The following is a 19,137-nucleotide window of genomic DNA, read 5'->3' as shown; positions in this document are numbered from 1 at the left end:
CTTCCTGTTTCTTCCTGGCTTCAAGGCATCCTTGGATGGGCTCCTTTGGTTACTGGATTAAACTGCTCATCTGTCCGTTTTCTTCTAGGGCTGGTCGTCAAGGCATTTGCTCAAATTGGGGTTGTAAGAGCTGAAACTGGGGTTTGGGCTTTGGCACAGAAATAGATTCAATGTTGCTCAAGGCTGCTGAGACCTATCAAAGGAAAGAAGGTGCCTCCATACAGTAGTTGACAGGTGTTCTACAGTGGGCATTGGGACCCAAGCTCCAGCTAGTAATATATTACCTGTTTCCTCTGTGACCAAAAAGTCAAGGATGGGATTCAGAAAATCTTAGGTTCCCTGGCCAAATACAATCTTAATGTTTTCCCAGTTCACTTTCCCCCAACCTGCCCCACTTGGTGAACTCCTGCTCACCTGTAAGTTTTTAACTTCTAAAAATATCTCACTGTCCTCCAATGAGACTGTAAACTCTTTGAAGGCCTCGACTATGTATTTTTTATTCTTGTATTCCCAGTGCCTAGCATTGCTGATGACAGAAAGACCAGCATGAATGAAAGATCAGGCACCTATTAAGTGTCAGCATGGAATTTGAAATGTCTGCTGTCAGAGATTCAAAGAGAGCTCTTTCTCTCTCTGCTCAGTGGAGAATGGCTGAGGATAAGGCTCTATTGAAATAATCTACTCAGCAGTTTAGCTGCACCCCTGGCCCACCCACGTGCCTGCACTTTAGAGGTACCCCTAACACATGGTTGACTTTATTTTGCTCCTCTACGGCTCTGATAAAAGAGCCAGAGAAACATGAGGAGGAAACGGTTTCAGTGACCAACATCACACCCAAGTGGAGGAGGGCCCAAAGGGGGTCACTAACTCGCAGAATTCTTCCCCTCATAGGAAAGCCGTCGGGACAGGTCAAAAGCCTTTCCTTACCTCACACCCTCCCCCTCTTTTGAGACTAGGCCCAGCTGGGTTGGATGTTTTTATCTAAGTCTTCTAACAACAAGGGCATGTAAAGTGAGAAAGAGAAAGTCAGAGAAAGGGGCGAGGGGCCAGGGCTGAGCCTGGCTGGCTTCTGCTCAGCAATTAAGATGGTCTCGGGGACTCAGGGACGGCAGCTTGTCTCCATCTCTTTCGTTTCTGCCTCTGCTGTTCTCTCTGGGTCCGCGGGGACTAATTTATCACTGAAACACAGCCTAAGAACAGAAGGGAGAGTTTCTTTCCTAAGTGTCTGAAAGGGAAAAACTTTGAGGAAACAGCCAAGAGAGGGAGAGGAGGGGAGAGGAGGCTGCGGCTACAGTGCGGGGAAGCGGAGGAGGGAGTCTGGCGGGCGGGCTGCGAGCAGCAGCTATCTGGGCCGAGTTCCGGCCCCCTCGCGGGCGCGAACCCCTGCGCAGCGGAGCCCAAGCGCAGCCCCAGCTTGAGTCGCGCGAGGCCTGGCCCCAGAGGCCCGCGGCCGCGCCCCAGGGGCGGGCCGGGGGCGGGGCAACCCCTGGAGCCGGGCTCTCCAGGCTGGTGGCCCGCGCTCTGCCTCCCAGCCTCAGGGAGCGGCGGAGATTGAGGATACCCCTCGGCGGCGCCCGCCCGCCCCCGGAGCCGCGGCTGAGGAGCCCCGCGCCCATTGGCGGCGGCGGCTCGGCGTCCCCGCCCCCTCCACGTCCCCGCCCCCTCCGCCGCCGCCGCCGCTTCCCGGCTCCGCCTCCTCCCCCTTCGGGAGCCGCCTCCGTCGCCGCCACCGCTGCTGCCGGCCGGGGCCCAGCCAGCGCCCGCCGCGCCGGAGTCGAGTCGCAGCCGGAGCCGCTGCTCGCGGCCCCGCCATGAGCGGAAGCGCCGCCGCCGCGGTCGCTGCCGCCGCCGCCTCAGCAGCCGCCGCCGCCGCGCACTTTCAACCTCAGTCGTCGTCTCCCAGGCCGGGCCCCGCCGAGCTCGGGCCCCCGCGCCGCCCGCGCCCCCCACCGCCGCCGCCCCGGCCGGAGCCCGCCGCCACGGACCGCCTCAGCCCTCCGGGCCACGGGCCTCTCCGGGCGGGCGCCCAGGGTGGAGGCGCCTGCGGCCGAGCGCCGGGAGCAGGTACGGGGTCCCGGAGCGGGCCAGGCGGGGAGGGGCGTGGGTCGGTCCCGCGGGTGGGGGCCGGAGGCGTGTGGTCCAGCCGCCCGGCTCCGCCGACGGGGAGGAGCGTTGTCCGGGTCAGCTTTGTCCGGCCCCGGAGCCCCTACGAGCCCTGCGCCTCAGCCGTGCCGAACGTCTCACAAAGCGTTTTCCCACCCGGTGGGTAGCCTCCTCCCCCAGGGTGTGCAGGGCAAGACCTCTCTAGGTCTCTGCTCGGCGGAGGAGGAAACCGAGGCTTAGAGGGGGAAGTGACTTGCCCAAGGTCACATAGCCGGTGAGAGCCGTGTCTTGGCTGGGACCCAGGGCTACCCTGGGCCGGCGCGGGCCCCGAGCAGAGGGGGCTGGGAGGAGGCCGATTTCCCGGCCCCTGGGAGCCGAGGGAGATTGATGTGGGGGGAGGGGGTCAGGCCCTGGACCCTGGCACACCCACCCAGCCCTTTTTGGGCTGGCTTGGGAGTAACGATCTCTTGCAGGGTGGGACAGAAGAGCAGGGGGCCGACTTGGGAGCTTGGTGGTGCCCTGGGGAGCCGCAGCGGGAGAGACTTCTGTGCGGGGAATGCTCTCGGGGAGAGGGCTTTCTTGAGTGAGTGGGGCAGAGCTTCGGAAACTTCTTATCGTGGGGACCGTTTGATGTCTGCCAGGCCACCTTCCCCACCACTGCACGGACGAAACCAATTCAGCTGGAATCACTGGGAGGGAGGCCTGCCCGCTTTTGTGGAGGCGCCCGTAAGGTGTCTTTTTTCAGTAAATGGCCCGAATTTCGTTCATGTCGAAACCAGAAATGCATACATGGCCCTGGTAAAGACATTTACGGCACAGAAGGCTATGTGAGTTTTTTCCAGGTGGTTTGGACCTACCACACTTGGAGAACTCCCCGAGAAAGAACAGCTATCCCAGGCGTGAAGGGAGAAGGTAGCTGGGAGGATTGGGACCGAGTCACCCGCCTGCCTGGCATGTAATACATGGGATTTCCGTTTTTATTTGGGGTGGATGATGAGGTGGGTTGTTTTGACTGCGGATGTCTGTTGGAAAGGGAAGGGGAAAGGACTTGCAGTTCTAGAAGCAAGGGAGAGAGCAGCGTGTTACAGGCAGAGAAGAGGGTCCCATGGAGCTAGAAAATAGAATGGGGAAAAAGGAGAGGGTATTCAGTCATTGTGGGGGAAGGGAGATGAAAGGGTTGCTGAAGGGCGGGGGACGGTGTCTAGGCTGGAGAAAAAGGTTGGGATGTTTCAAAGAAGGTGCCAAACGTGATGAGTTTGAAAGGAGTCTGTTGGAGGTGAATGGTAGCTTACAAGGTTGAGTATGAATTGGTCTGCAGTCACTTCTTTTTTTGAGTAAGGACAGCTATACTTTTATAGAAACGTTCTAGCTTGAGCACCCTCCTCCTTCCCCCTCATGCTCGCTCCTGTTCTAAGGATGCAGACCCCCAGTGCCTGGAGTATTGTCTTGGAAGTAAGGCTTGACAAAAGAGGGAAGGGAAAGACTAATTAGCAAATGCATTAATTAAGGCCCTTTGTCCAAGATGATTCCTTGTTTAAGTCAGCTGTTTTCTTGCTGCCCTCTTGCACCTTAGCTTTCCTGCTGTGGTGGCTGTTGGCAGGGTGCTTTGGGAAGGACTGCTCCAATTCAGACAAGATGGGTTAGATTTTCCTAAAAAACTCTAAGAAACATGTATTTGACAAATATATACTTAAAAGCAAGAAAATGTACTTGCGAGAGACTTATAATCAGGGAAATGCAAATTGAAACAACAGTGAGATGCCATTTGACACCGATCAGGTTGGCAAAAATGTAATGCTGTGATAAACCGAGTATTATTAAGGTTGTGGACAAATAAACTTTTATATACTGTAGTGGAAATGTAAATGGATCTAACCACCTTAGAGAGTAGTGGTATTTAGTGTTTAGTGTGAAGGTGGGCAGACATATTCAGTTACCTAAAATGTCCATTTCTGGGTATATATCCTAAGAGATCCTTGCACACTTGTCCAAGAAAATAAGTATGAAAAAAATACAAGAATGCTCATTCCAGCTTAAATATCCACCAACAGAATAATACATACATATTTATTTATTTATTTATTTATTTATTTATTTATTTATTGAAACGGAGTCTCCCTCTGTCACCCAGGCTGGAGTGCTGTGGCGTGATCTCGGCTCACTGCAAGCTCCACCTCCTGGGCTCACACCATTCTCCTGCCTCAGCCTCCCAAGTAGCTGGGACTACAGGTGCCTGCCACCATGCCCGGCTAATTTTTTTTTCGTAATTTTAGTAGAGACGGGGTTTCACTGTTTTACCCAGGATGGTCTCGATTTCCTGACCTCGTGATCTGCCCGCCTCGGCCTCCTGAAGTGTTGGGATTACAGGCGTGAGCCACCGCGCCCGGCCAATACATTTTTAGATAGACCCATACAATTGAATATTACAGCACTGTGAAAAATAAACTAGCCACATGCATTAAAATAGGTGAATCTCAAAAACATAATATGGAGCGGGGAAGCAAGTCAGAAGAATTCTTACAGAATCTTTTCACTTGTGTAAAATCTGAAAACATGCAAAATAATATTGTTTGTGGCTATGCCCATATGTGGTGATAGTATTAAAATACGCATATTAAGAGTAATGATTGTCTTTGGGAAGAGAAGATGAGGAATGCGATTACACAAGGGTACACAAAAGGGCTTTATTTATACCTTTAATGTTCTATTACTTTAAAAAAAAATCTGAATCAGGTAATTGTAAATTAAGATTTGATAATGTTGGGTGTAGGGTACAGAGATATTTAGTATATTCTAAATATTTTTCAGATGTTTGAAATATTTCCACACAAAAAATGTTTATAGAACACTGTTTTTGTCTCTATATAATAATGGACCTCTCCCTACAGGCTCCAGCCCAGCGCAGCCTGTTATACATGCAGGCTGGTGATCCTTTTTCGCCCCTTTCTGACCTGCTAAACCTAGTTTTGCAATGGATGACTTTTATTTTGGAACTGCCGATAGTTGTGGTAGATTTCTCATTATTTCTAAACTTTCTAGTGAACCTGCGTCAGCAGTTTGAGCTTTGTTAAAAATAGATGTGCTCCAGGACATTCTGATGTATCAAGTGTAGGGAGGGACCCAGACATCTGATTCTGAGAAAACTCCCCAATAGATTCTGATGTCCACTAAAGTTTGAGAACCACTGTCTTAGCTTTGCCCCAGCTTAGCCCTCATCTTTTCCTTAGGCTGCCCCTCTGTTCCCACTCCTGGATGACTGGGATGGAATTTTGACCCATGTGATACTTGATCTCTTTTATGGAGCGTAAAAGAATGATAGGGTTGGATGCCATAGCCCTCTTAATCTAGGTTGTCCATTCCTCTGATTTTCATTGGAGTTAGCTAAGGGGCCCACTACCTACCAGGGTTATTTATCAGATTTTACAGATTTTAAGTACATGTGTCAACTGTATGTGGTTTTAAAGTTAGGATAAGGGCAAAAAGGGTCTAGCAGAGAAGGAAAATTTGGAGAAAGTAAAACCCCCAGAGGTAAACATGTGATCATGTCTTTTTTAAGATAAAGATGATCATCCCTCTGCAGATGCTAGTGATTATTTTAGCTTATGACCAACATTTGAGGTTCAGCCGTCTGAACCTGTGGTCAAAGATTAAGGTTTCCTAAACAACGATCATCCCTCAAGATGGAAGAGTGTCCTTTCTCCCAAATGTGCTAGTTTTCCTTCTCTGCTAGACCTTTTTTCCTGTAGTCCTGATGTGTTTATGAATGAATTTGTATTAACAAATCTGAGGCTTTCTGATAGTGAAATTTGTGAAGTGCCTGCTTGTCTTTATTAAGGTTCCTCTTTCTGGAAACCCACTTTGGAGGTGCAGCATTGCCCAGGTATGCTTTTCTTTTACTTTTTCGTTTTTTTTTTTTTTTTTTGACACAGAGTTTTGCTCTTGTTGCCCAGGCTGGAGAGCAATGGCGTGATCTCGGCTCACTGCAACCTCCACCTCCCAGGTTCAAATGATTCTCCTGCCTCAGCCTCCCGAGTAGCTGGGATTACAGGCATCTGCCACCATGCCCGGATAATTTTTGTGTTTTTAGTAGAGGCGAGGTTTCACCATGTTGGCCAGACTGGTCTCAAACTCCTGACCTCCGTGATCAGCCTGCCTCGGCCTCCCAAAGCGTTGGGATTACACGCATGAGCCACCATGCCTGGCCGGTACGCTTCTTAACAGTGCTGCGGTATAGGACCATAGAGATTGCACCCAGCAAAAAGATACCTGTTTCGGATGGCAAGTGAGGATGGAAATCTATTCTGTACTCCACTTACCACGATGAGTAGCCTCAGAGAAGGGGCACCTTTTCTAATCCACACAAAGGTGATCTGTGATCTAGCACTGCTCTGCAGCTTTGGAACTGTTTAGTCCAGCTGTAACTAACAGTTTCATCTATGTGCATTGTGGGCTTTACCATGAGGTCTGGGTTGGTGCTCGCCCTAGGGGCTCCAAGAGTTCTCCATGTGAACTTTTCATGGGAAGGGGCTTTTTATCACCATGCTCAGCTGAACCAAAGAGCATAGCTTCAAATGGTAAACTTTGTTATGAGGCTGGAGAAATACATACAGAATAAGTTATTTAGAAAATACCACTGTTGGCCGGGCGCAGTGGCTCATGCCTATAATCCCAGCACTTTGGGAGGCCAAGGTGGGTGGATCACCTGAGGTCAGGAGTTCAAGACCAGCCTGGCCAACATAGTGAAACCCCGTCTCTACTAACAATAGAAAAATTAATTGGGCATGATGGCGCATGCCTGTAATCCCAGCTACTTTGGAGGCTGAGGCAGGAGAATTGCTTGAACCCGGAAGGTGGAGGTTGCAGTGAGCTGAGATCATGCCACTGCACTCCAGCCTGGGCAACAGAGTGAGACTCTGTCTCAAAAAAAAGACAAAAGTATCTGGTAAATGGAGGAGAGAAAGTGTAGTAGCTATGTGCCACATTTGCTCTTGTCTTCTTACAGTGCTCACTTGGAGGGGTAAATGCAGTTATTTTTCTCTTCCTATTTCCCCCTGCACTAGCATTCCTGAAGACCTGAGGCTTTTTAGCGAATTTTGAAAATATTTACCCATTTGTATTTTCCATTAAGTGGTTGTTTACGCTTCCTGCTGTTTCGTTTTTTTCTTGGAGAGAGAGGAGTGGGGAGTGCAAACCAAGGACAAGACTGGACTTCCTACTGCTTTTGGAAATAATGGCAGAGTGTTTTTCAGAACAGTTGTCATGGACGAATGCTCTTCTGGGGGCTCTAGGGAAAGGTACATTTGAAGTGGTTTCTGTTGTCTTTTTTATTATTTTTAAACATGATTGAGGGTGGTGGATAGGAAGTTTCGATTTGCTTTTGCTGCTGTCTTGGAGGAACTTTTTAAAAGAAATTATATGTTAAAAAACTAAAGATGTTTAACAAAAGTGGTCTTATGCCCACAGAAAGAAAATAAATGATTCTTACCTGCAGGCCTTACCCAGAGTGGTTTCAGTTTTTTTCCTGTTCTACTTAGATGGATATTAGCGCTGTTCTTGGGACTGCTTAGAACAGTTAACTGCAGTGATGTTGGACAGGTGGAAGAGTAGAATGATGAGCGTATATTAGGGTTTATCAATAGTTAAGTCATGCTTTTGAAAGCTATTACTGGCCCGGTGCGTTGGCTCACGCCTGTAATCCCAGCGCTTTTGGAGGTCGAGGAGGGTGGATCACCTGAGGTCAGGAGTTTGAGACCAGCTTGGCCAACATGGTGAAACCCCGCCTCTACTAAAAATACAAAAATTAGCTGGGCAGCACACACCTGTAATCCCAGCTACTCGGGAGGCTGAAGCCGGGGGTGGAGGTTGCAATGAGCCGAGATTGTGCCATTGCTCTCCAGCCTGGAGAGCAAGACCGCTGGGCGCGGTGGCTCAAGCCTGTAATCCCAGCACTTTGGGAGGCGGAGACGGGCGGATCACGAGGTCAGGAGATCGAGACCATCCTGGCTAACACGGTGAAACCCCGTCTCCACTAAAAAATACAAAAAAAACTAGCCGGGCAAGGTGGCGGGCGCCTGTGGTCCCAGCTACTCGGGAGGCTGAGGCAGGAGAATGGCGTAAACCCGGAGGCGGAGCTTGCAGTGAGCTGAGATCCGGCCACTGCACTCCAGCCTGGGCGACAGAGTGAGACTCCGTCTCAAAAAAAAAAAAAAAGCTATCAGTGCATTTTCTACTTTTGTGGTAAAATATGTATAGAAATAAAGGAGTGAGAGATTGTGAGTTTTGGTGTATATACTGATCCTTTGACTTTGTTGAGAAATGTAGGGAAGTAGTAGTAAGAGGAACAACTATATACATGGAAGGGGCTGGGCGCCATGGCTCACGCCTGTAATCCCAGCACTTTGGGAGGCCGAGGCGGGTGGATAACTTGAGCTCCAGTTTGAGACCAGCCTGGGCAACATGGTGAAACCCTGTCTCTACTAAAAATACAAAAATTAGCTGGACGTGGTGGCGCGTGCCTGTAATTTCAGCTACTTGGGAGGCTGAGGCAGGAGAATTGCTTGAGCCTGGGAGGCGGAGGTTGCAGTGAGCTGAGATGGTGCCACTGCCCTCTCCAGTCTGGGGAACAGAGTGAGAGGCTATCTCAGAAAAAAAAAAAAAAAGAGAGAGAGAAAACTGTATACATGGAAAGAAGAATAGCAAGCAGTTAGGTAGTAGGACAATTTGTAGTGCTTTTGGGATGTTCTTGGAGTTGAAATGTTGCCTGTCCATTCTGCTTCTGCACCTTGGATTTTAGTGGCTGCAGATGCTGCATGCTGACCTTCTGTTGAAATTTGTTTTATTGTAGAGAACTAAAAAGTGAGTAGTTCCTCAAACTAAACAGAAGTAGAGTAGGCTGAAAGTAAAACAGGTGTTTATTTAATAATCACATTTATGGGGCTGGGCGCGGTGGCTCACGCCTGTAATCCCAGCACTTTGGGAGGTCGAGGCAGGTGGATCACTTGATCTCAAAAATTTGAGACCAGCCTGGGCAACATGGTGAAACAACATGGTGAAACCCTGTCTCTACTAAAAATACAAAAATACCTGGGTGTGGTGGTGTGCACCTGTAGTCCCAGCTACTCAGGAGACTGAGGCGGGAGAATCGCTTGAACCTGGGAGGTGTAGGTTGCATTGAGCTGATATCGCTCTACTGCACTCCAGCCTGGGCGACAGAGCAAGACTCCATCTCAAAAAAAAAAAAAAAAAATCACATTTACAGATAGAGAAGAGTTGGGACTCATACTTAAAGAGATGGGGTCTTGCTATGTTGCCCAGGGTGTTCTTGAACTCCTGAGCTCAAGTAATCCTCCTGCCTCGACCTCCCTAAGTGCTAGGACTACTACAGGAATGAGCCACTGTGCCTGGCTGGGACTCGTAATTAATAAAAAGTATTTTTCATTTGGCTTTTATGCTATCTTGTTAAAACTTTTATAGATTTGTCTTCCTATGTAGATTTTTATTGCCACCTCAATACATATTTGAGCATCTACCGAGTGCCAGTCATGCCAGTACTAGCCACTGGTTAATTAGGGTGATAGCCTTTGTTGTCAAAACTTCCTCACTTAACGTCTTGCGAACTGCCTAAAGGGGTGCAATTCAAGACAGTTATTGCTTGCTTTTCTCCCAAATTTCTTGCTTCCTTCTGCTCCCTAGTCTGGGCATGGTGATTATGCCCATCTGCCAGGATAGGCCCTGCTTCTCTCTTCACCCCCATATGTGAGGAGATGCAGAGGCTCAACAGAACCCTGGCTGGTCACTATAAGTAAATTCCCACAAACAATATTGAACTAGAACTGAGGGCCACCATGGTGGCTCCAGTTCCTCTTCCTCTGTTGCTACCACCCACTCTTTTCTGTGGAGCCTGGAGGGCACCCTCCCTCCACCATTATACAAAGAAGCTTTGTGCTCTGAGGATGTTCTAAAGGCGGGATCACTGTAATTATAATTCCCTAGGCACAACCAAGTAGTGGGGGCAGGCAGGGTAAAGATGGTATCCAAGTACTTGTTGGTAGGGAGAAGTCAGGCAGGGATTAAAAATCATCTGGAGACAGTACCAAAAGTGGATAATAGAGTGTTGTTGTTAGTGACAGGAATGTGTTTAAGTGAATACATTTCAGAGTTTTAAATTATAATACTTGCAGCTTTAAAAAAGGACAAGACTGAGCTTGGAACTTTTTTTTTAAGTCTGAAATTGTAACTTAAAAGTACTTTAGAGGAAGATATATAGAAATCTGGGTCTACTTTGCTTTATATTTGTGTTAGCAGAATGATTGATTGCCCACAAAAACCAAATACATAACTTGCTTACTCTCCCAGGGATGCGCCCACTAATCTTTTCTTTTTTTTTTGAGACAGAATTTTGCTCTTGTTGCCCAGGTTGGAGTGCAATGGCGCCATCTCCTCCGCCTTCCAGGTTTTCAAGCCATTCTGCCTTAGCCTCCCGAGTAGCTGGAATTACAGGCATGTGTCACCACGCCCAGCTAATTTTGTATTTTTAGTAGAGACGGGGGTTTCTCCATGTTGGTCAGGCTGGTCTTGAACTCCCGACCTCAGGTGATCCGCCCTCCTCAGCCTCCCAAAGTGCTGAGATTACAGGTGTGAGCCACCATGCCTGGCCAATCTTTTTTTTTTTTTTTTTGAGACGGAGTCTCGCTGTGTCTCCCAGGCTGGAGTGCAGTGGCGTGATCTCGGCTCACTGCAAGCTCTGCCTCCCGGGTTCACGCCATTCTCCCGCCTCAGCCTCCCAAGTAGCTGAGACTACAGGCGCCCGCCACCACGCCCGGCTAATTTTTTGTATTTTTAGTAGAGACGGGGTTTCACCATGTTAGCCAGGATAGTCTCGATCTCCTGACCTCGTGATCCACCCGCCTCGGCCTCCCAAAGTGCTGGGATTACAGGCTTGAGCCACCGCGCCCGGCCTTTTTTTTTTTTTTTTTTTTTTAATTAAGCACTTACATTTTTGGGAGGCGATTTCTCCCTGTTGCCACCAGAAAAAAATCAGTTTATCTGGGGATGTATGCTTAATAAACTCTCTCTCTCTCTTTTTTTTTTTTTTTTTTTTTTTTTTTGAGATGGAGTCTTGCTCTGTCACCCAGGTTGGGGTGCAGTGCTGCAATCTTGGCTCACTGCAATCTCCGCCTCCTGGGTTCAAGCGATTCTCCTGTATCAGCCTCCCGAGTAGCTGGGATTACAGGTGCGCACCACCACTCCCAGCTAATTTTTCTATTTTTGTAGAGACAGGGTTTCATCCTTTTGGCCAGGCTGGTCTCAAACTCCTGACCCGGGTGATCCACCCACCTTTGCCTCCCAAAGTGCTGGGATTATAGGCGTGAGCCACCGCACCTGGCTGATGTGCTTAATAAATTCTTTTTTTTCTTTTTTCTGAGACGAAGTTTTGCTCTTGTTGCCCAGGCTGGAGTGCAGTGGTGTGATCTCAGCTCACGGCAACCTCCTTCTCACTGGGCCTGGCCAATAAACTTTTTTTTTTTGGGACGAAGTCTCACTCTGTTGCCCCCAGGCTGGAGTGCAGTGGCACGATCTCGGCTCACTGCAACCTCCGCCTCCTGAGTTCAAGCGATTCTCCTGCCTCAGCCTTCCCAGTAGCTGGGACTACAGGCCTGCGCCACCATGCCCGGCTAATTTTTGTACTTTTTTTTTAAGTAGAGACGGGGTTTCACCATATTGGCCAGGCTGGTCTGGAACTCCTGACCTTGTGATCCACCCGCCTTGGCCTCCCAAAGTGCTGGGATTACAGGCGTGAGCCACCATGCCCGTTAATAAACACTTACGTCAACCATTCTATGTCATGATGTGCTTCTAAGAAGTCTTGTTGGCAATCTTTTACTGAAAACTTTTTTTTTTTTTTTTGAGACGGAGTCTCGCTCTGTCGCCCAGGCTGGAGTGCAGTGGCCGGATCTCAGCTCACTGCAAGCTCCGCCTCCCGGGTTTACACCATTCTCCTGCCTCAGCCTCCCGAGTAGCTGGGACTACAGGCGCCCGCCACCTCGCCCAGCTAGTTTTTTTGTATATTTTTAGTAGAAACGGGATTTCACCATGTTAGCCAGGATGGTCTCGATCTCCTGACCTCGTGATCCGCCCGTCTCGGCCTCCCAAAGTGCTGGGATTACAGGCTTGAGCCACCACGCCTGGCCTAAAACTTTTTTCTTAATATGTTAATTATTACTGTATTACTTGTTACTGGTATCTCAAACTGCCGTTTTCTGTTTGTTTTTTGAGACAAGGTGTTGCTTTATTGCCCACTCAGCAGTGCAGTGGCAGTGGTAATCATAGCTCACTGCAGCTTCTATCTCCCAGGCTTAAGCAATCCTTTCATCTCAGCCTCCTGAGTAGCTAGGACTATGGGTGTGACAACTATGCTAACCTTTTAAACTTTTTTGTGAGATAGGGTTTCACTATGTTGCTTAGGCTGGTCTCAAACTCCTGGGCTCAAGTGATCCTCCCACCTTGGCCTCTTTTTTTTTGTTTGTTTGTTTTTTGTTTTTTGAGAGGGAGTCTCGCTCTGTCGCCCAGGCTGGAGTGCAGTGGCGCGATCTCCGCTCACTGCAAGCTCCGCCTCCTGGGTTTACGCCATTCTCCTGCCTCAGCCTCCTGAGTAGCTGGGACTACAGGCGCCCGCCACCGCGCCCGGCTAATTTTTTGTATTTTTAGTAGAGACGGGGTTTCACCGTGGTCTCGATCTCCTGACCTTGTGATCCGCCCGCCTCGGCCTCCCAAAGTGCTGGGATTACAGGCGTGAGCCCCCGCGCCCGGCCTCACCTTGGCCTCTTAAAGTGCTGAGATTATAGGTGTGAATGACCATGCCCAGCCTGTTTTGTTGTTGTATTTTGTAAGAAATGGCACCAAACAATTGATTGCAAGGTGATCTTTAGACTTTAGGACTGTAAACTTCAGGTGTCCATTCTCAGGATGTGGCCCTTTTTGTTGCTGTAATTAGCATTGACGTCTGTGGTGTACAGGTAGATAGTATGTACTCCATGGATACCTATGGCTACTGTAAGCTGTCCTTTCCTGTAATTACTTGGAGTCAAGTCAGGAGTTAGACCTTTATTTATTTTTATTTTTTATTTTTTATTTTTTTTGAGATGGAGTCTCACGCTGTTGCCCAGGCTGGAGTGCAGTGGCGCGATCTCGGCTCACTGCAAGCTCCGCCTCCTGGGTTCACGCCATTCTCCTGCCTCAGCCTCCTGAGTAGCTAGGACTACAGGCGCCCGCCACCGCGCCCGGCTAACTTTTTGTATTTTTTTAAGTAGAGACGGGGTTTCACTGTGGTCTCGATCTCCTGACCTTGTGATCCGCCCGCCTCGGCCTCCCAAAGTGCTGGGATTACAGGCTTGAGCCACCGCGCCCGGCCTAGACCTTTATTCTTACCCCCCAGCATAATTTTGTCCTGGATTAGGAAATGCCTATAATCCCAGGACTTTGGGAGGCCAGGGTGGGTGGATCACCTGAGGTCAGGAGTTCGACACCAGCCTGGCCAACATGGTGAAATCCGGTCTCCACTAAAGATACAAAAATAATTAGCCGGGCACTGTGGTGGGCGCCTGTAATCCCAGCTACTTGGGAGGCTGAGGCAGGACAATCACTTGAACCCAGGAGGCGGAGGTTGCAGTGAGCCAAGACGGTGCCATTGCACTCCAGCCTGCGCAACAAGAGCTAAACTCCATCTCAAAAACAAACAAAAAAAAGACTGCCCATAAGCAGATATTGCCCAAATAATCCTTTGAAAAGGCTGTACCAGTTTGACAGCTCAATTTTATAAGACTTCAAAATACACAAGATTTGGCTGGACGGGGTGGCTCATGCCTATAATACTAGCACTTTGGGAGGCTAAGGTGGGCGGATCACCTGAGGTCAGGAGTTCAAGACCAGCCTGGCTAAGGTGAAACTCCGTCGCTACTAAAATACAAAAATTAGCCAGGCATGATGGCGGATGCCTGTAATCCCAGTTTCTGGGGAGATGAGAGACTCGTTTGGAGCCAGGAGACTGTGGTTGCAGTGAGCCGAGATCATGCCACTGCACTCTAGCCTGGGTGGCTGAGCGAGACTCAGTCTCCAAAACAAAAACGTGTTGTAGTTAAGTATGTTGATTAGCAATGACTTATTTTAGCTTAATTGTAAACTATTATCTAGGTTACTTTATTTGCCTTATTTATAATACTTATAATTTATATTTCTTTTTTTTTCCTTTTTCTTTTCTTTTATTTATTTATTTTTTGAGACAGAGTCTTGCTCTGTCGCCCAGGCTGGAGTACAGTGGCATGATCTCAACTCACTGCAACCTCCACCTCCTGGGTTAAAGCAATTCTCCTGCCTCAGCCTCCAGAGTAGCTGGGACTACAGGTGCCTGCCACCATGCCCGCCTAATTTTTGTATTTTTAGTAGAGACGGGCTTTCACCATATTGGCCAGGTTGGTCTCGAACTCCTGACCTTGTGATCTGCCCACCTCAGCCTCCCAAAGTGCTTGGATTACAGATGTGAGCCACCGCACCTGGCTAATTTATATTTCTTTTGGGGATTAACCCCTGTCTCTATTTCACTGCTCTCTGTTGGCCACTAAAAAATAACGATTTGAGGCTGGTCCTGGTGGCTCACGCCTGTAATCCCAGCACTTTGGGAGGCCAAGGTGGGCAGATCATCTGAGGTCAGGAGTTTGAGATCAGCCTGGCCAACAGGGTGGAAACCCGCCTCTACTAAAAATACAAAAACTTAGCCAGGTGTGGTGGTGGGCGCCTGTAATCCCAGCTCCTTGGGGGGCTGAGGCAGGAGAATTGCTTGAACCCAGGAGATGGAGGTTGCAGTGAGCCAAGATGACGCCACTCCACTCCAGCCTGGGTGACAGAAGGAGACTCTGTCTCACACACACACAAAAAGATAATGATTGATAATAATAATTACTAATATTAATAATAATTTGGTAAACATTTGTTGAATGCTTACTATGTACTAGGCACAGTGAGGATTTCAGAGATAATTTAGATATGCAGCAGTTCAATGATAGATTATGACAGTGTTAGCAGAACAAATGTATTTTTGGGATTGCAAAAACATCACAATTGCATTAATAGTAATTATATGACTTTTTTTTTTTTTTTTTTTTTTGAGACGGAGTCTCACGCTGTTGCCCAGGCTGGAGTGCAGTGGCGCGATCTCGGCTCACTGCAAGCTCCGCCTCCCGGGTTCCCGCCATTCTCCTGCCTCAGCCTCCTGAGTAGCTGGGACTACAGGCGCCCGCCACCGCGCCCGGCTAATTTTTTGTATTTTTAGTAGAGACGGGGTTTCACTGTGGTCTCGATCTCCTGACCTTGTGATCCGCCCGCCTCGGCCTCCCAAAGTGCTGGGATTACAGGCTTGAGCCACCGCGCCCGGCCTTTTTTTTTTTTTTTTTTGAAACAGAGTCTCACTTTGTTGCCCAGGCTGGAGTGAAATGGTGCTCTCTCTGCTCACTGCAACCTCCACCTCCTGGGTTCAAGCAATTCTCCTGCCTTAGCCTCCCGAGTGGGTAGCTCGGACTACAAGTGCACGCAACCATGCCCAGCTAATTTTTGTATTTTTAATAGACATGGGGTTTCACCATGTTGACCAGGCTGGTTTCAAACTCCCGACCTCGGGTGATCCGCCTGCCCACCTTGACCTCTCAAAGTGTTGGGATTACAGGTGTGAGCCACCGGGCTTAATGATATGATTTTATAACCTTGATAATTGACCTTGCCAAAGCACATATTTAATTAGATCAAATCTTTAAGTGGCTGCTTTCTAAGTAAAAGCCATATTTTTTGGTCTGGCATTGAGGGCCAGCATTCTTGGGTCCTTGTTATTCCAGTCTTTACTGTTCTTCATCATAAATATTGTTCTCCAGGGAAATAGAGCAACACCTTTTTGCCCACCTGTGTGTGATTTTTCTACTTCTGTTCCTTTGATTGTTACTTCAGCCTATAATGCCTCTTTTCCCTTCAGTTCCTTTTCTAAATTCTACCTGTTTTTAAACATCTAGATAATAGTGGTCACTTTGTATGCTTATTATTTAAGGCTCTGTTGTAAGTATTTTATGTGGATTAATTCATTTAATCCTCACTGCAGTCCCTTAAGGGACTCATCATACTTATTGTACAGATGAAACTGGAGCACACAGAGGTTAAACAACTCGCTGGAGATGGTACAGCTATTAAGAGTGTTACCTGGGATATGAACCCAGGTAGTCTAGTTCCAGAATCTGTATTTTTAGCCATCGTGCTTTACTGCATCTTACTTTACAGATAGCCTTCGAAAACACAGCAATTAGTTTTGATAATAAAAGACTGAGTATAAGCAAAGTTGGTCACTATTTTAGCCAATGAAGAGAATTTGCAGTCTTTTGTTTTGCCTTTGTCTCTCCTGAGAAATAACTTTAAGTTCTGAATTACTATGCTAGGGTTTTAAAAACTGAGTTTTTAAGTCATTCATTACTTGGTCACATCAGGAGTAGGAGTACCTGCATAGGAGTGGTACACTTATTTATTTATTTATTTATTTATTTATTTATTTATTTATTTAATTTCTTTTTTGAGTTGGAGTTTCGCTCTTGTTGCCCAAGCTGGTGTGCAATGGTGCAATCTCGGCTCACTGCAACCTCTGCCTCTCGGGTTCAAGCGATTCTCCTGTCTCAGCCTCCTAAGTAGCTGGAGCACACAACCATGCCTGGCTGATTTTTTGTATTTTTAGTAGAAATGGGGTTTCACCATGTTAGCCAGGCTGGTCTCGAACTCCTGACCTCAGGTGATCCGCCTGCCTCGGTCTCCCAAAATGTTGGGATTACAGGCATGAGCGACCGCACCCGGTTATTTATTTATTTTTAAAAATGGGGTCTCACTATGTTGTCCTGCCTCAGCCTCCTGAGTAGCTGGGACTATAGGCACCCCCAACTGTGCCCAGCTCTGGATTCTCTTTATTTTTTTATTTATTGTATATATTTATTTTTTGGAGATGGAGTTTCATTCTTGTCACCCAGGCTAGAGTGCAGTGGTGTGATCTCGGCTCACTGCAGCCTCCACCTCCTGGGTTCAAGTGATTTTCCTGCCTCAGCCTCCCGAGTAGCTGGGATTAAAGGCGTGTGCCACCACACCCGGCTAATTTTTGTATTATTAGTAGAGACAGAGTTTTACCACGTTGGCCAGGCTGGTCTTGAACTCCTGACCTCAGGTGATCCACCCGCCTCGGCCTCTCAGAGTTCTGGGGTTACAGGTGTGAGCCACTGTACCCGGCCCTGGATTCACTATAAATCAGGCATATTTGAGTTACTTCTTAGAAAAGGTCCCATGCTCGGCCGGGCGTGTTGGCTCACGCCTGTAATCCCAGCACTTTGGGAGGCCAAGGCGAGTGGATCACGAGGTCAGGAGATGGAGACCATTCTGGCTAACACAGGTGAAACCCCGTCTCTACTAAAAATATAAAAAATTATCCGGGCGTGGTGGCAGGCACCTGTAGTCCCAGCTACTCGGGAGGCTGAGGCAGAAGAATGGCGTGAACCCAGGAGGTGGAGGTTGCAGTGAGCTGAGACCGTGCCACTGCACTCCAGCCTGGGTGACAGAGCGAGACTCTGTCTCAAAAAACATAAAATAAAATAAAATAAAAAAATAAAAATAAAAAAATAAAAGGTCCCATGCTCTGTGATTCTCAACGTTAGATCTTAACTGAGTGCTTGTTTGGGCACTTAAGCAGATAAAGAAAAACTTCTTGGCTGGGCTTGATAGTTCACTATCTCATCTATATTGTGGGCTTAATAGGTATTGGTGAGCCATCCTGGGAACCTACCATTTAGAAAATGATCTATGGCAAAATGGGCTTCTAAGGTCAAAGCCAGATAAAGAAACTTTTGGAATAAGGCTTGTTTTTTATTTGAGTGCTGCTAACTGCTGGCCAGGGATGTCCAATCTTTTGTCTTCTCTGGGCCATGTTGGAAGAAGAATTGTCTTGGGCCACACATAAAATAACACTTGAAGAAAGTTTATGAATTTGTGTTGGGCTGCATTCAAAGCCGTCCTGGGCTGTGGGTTAGACAAGCTTGGCTTATGGATACCTAGGAAGGAAAAATGAATTCTCTGCCTTTCAAAATTACTAAACTGTGGAATTAATTCATAAGAGGAAGACATTGTTTCTATACAGGCAGGATAAAAACCGATTAATCCAGATAATTGAAGAGTTTTTCTACACACAGTTTTTAGTTTCTAAAATAACCTTAGGTTTGGACCGTATCTAGAGTTTGGTATGTTTGGTGGCTCTTAAGACATTGTTGACTGTCTTTGCTAATGGCAGGAATATAAGTCAAGAACTCTTGTAATCGAATTATCTCGTGTTTCTATTAAAACTGCATATATTGTTGAAAACTGAAATTGTTACTATTCCATGATATTTTAAAGCTTCAAGTAAAAGCTACCATTACTTGCTAAAAAAGAAACACTCCTCCTTCCCAAACAAATCCAAGAAGCAAAGCAAGAAGTGAAAAGATTTGACTTTTTAAAGTGAATTTGTAAATTGGAAGCGGTGGCTCACCTGTAATCCCAGCTACTTGGGAGGCTGAGGTGGGAGGATGACTTGAGGCCAGATGTTTGAGACCATCCTGGGCAACATACCAAGACTCCATTTCTAAAAAGAAGTAAAGTAAATTTATGTGCAACTCATGAATTCTGTGTTGAGATAAAGTGAAGTTACAATTTGACTCTGGAACATTTAGTTAGTACTATACATCTTTTGAGTCTAACTTTTTGTAGAACAACAACAACAAAAAAATGGTCTGAATTGACAGGGTGAGTTTTGTTTTGTTATTTTGAGATAAGAGTCACTATTTTGCCCAGGTTGACCTGGAACTCCTGGGCTCAGGCGATCACTTTGGTCTCTGGAGTAGCTGGAATTACCTACCGCTTTAGAAGTGATTTTGAGAAGTTATTCTGGAACTGTGTTGGAGAAGTTTAAAAAAGGTTGGGGTGGGAGTCGAAATCAAA

General features: G+C 47.5%; 1 protein-coding gene across 7 annotated transcripts in view; it reads left to right on the top strand.

Moving 5' to 3' along the window:
• Nucleotides 1-1,934: 1,934 nt before the first annotated feature.
• Nucleotides 1,935-19,137, top strand: part of LOC105485770 (ring finger protein 38) — a 142,039-nt gene continuing 124,836 nt past the window's right edge. For 4 of the 7 annotated variants that reach the window (XM_011748260.3, XM_011748259.3, XM_011748258.3 and 1 more), the window contains exon 1: nucleotides 1,943-2,064. The gene's annotated coding sequence lies outside the window, so the exon portion shown is untranslated. Of the gene's footprint in view, nucleotides 2,065-2,198; nucleotides 2,263-19,137 lie in introns of those variants that run through there. The other 3 variants (XM_011748256.3, XM_071078003.1, XM_071078007.1) reach the window with 3 other exon arrangements.

The sequence above is a fragment of the Macaca nemestrina genome, chromosome 14, assembly GCF_043159975.1.
Source record: "Macaca nemestrina isolate mMacNem1 chromosome 14, mMacNem.hap1, whole genome shotgun sequence".
Taxonomy (NCBI): domain Eukaryota; kingdom Metazoa; phylum Chordata; class Mammalia; order Primates; family Cercopithecidae; genus Macaca; species Macaca nemestrina.
Note: the sequence above shows the minus strand (reverse complement) of the source record. Positions and strands in the feature narration are given on the sequence as shown.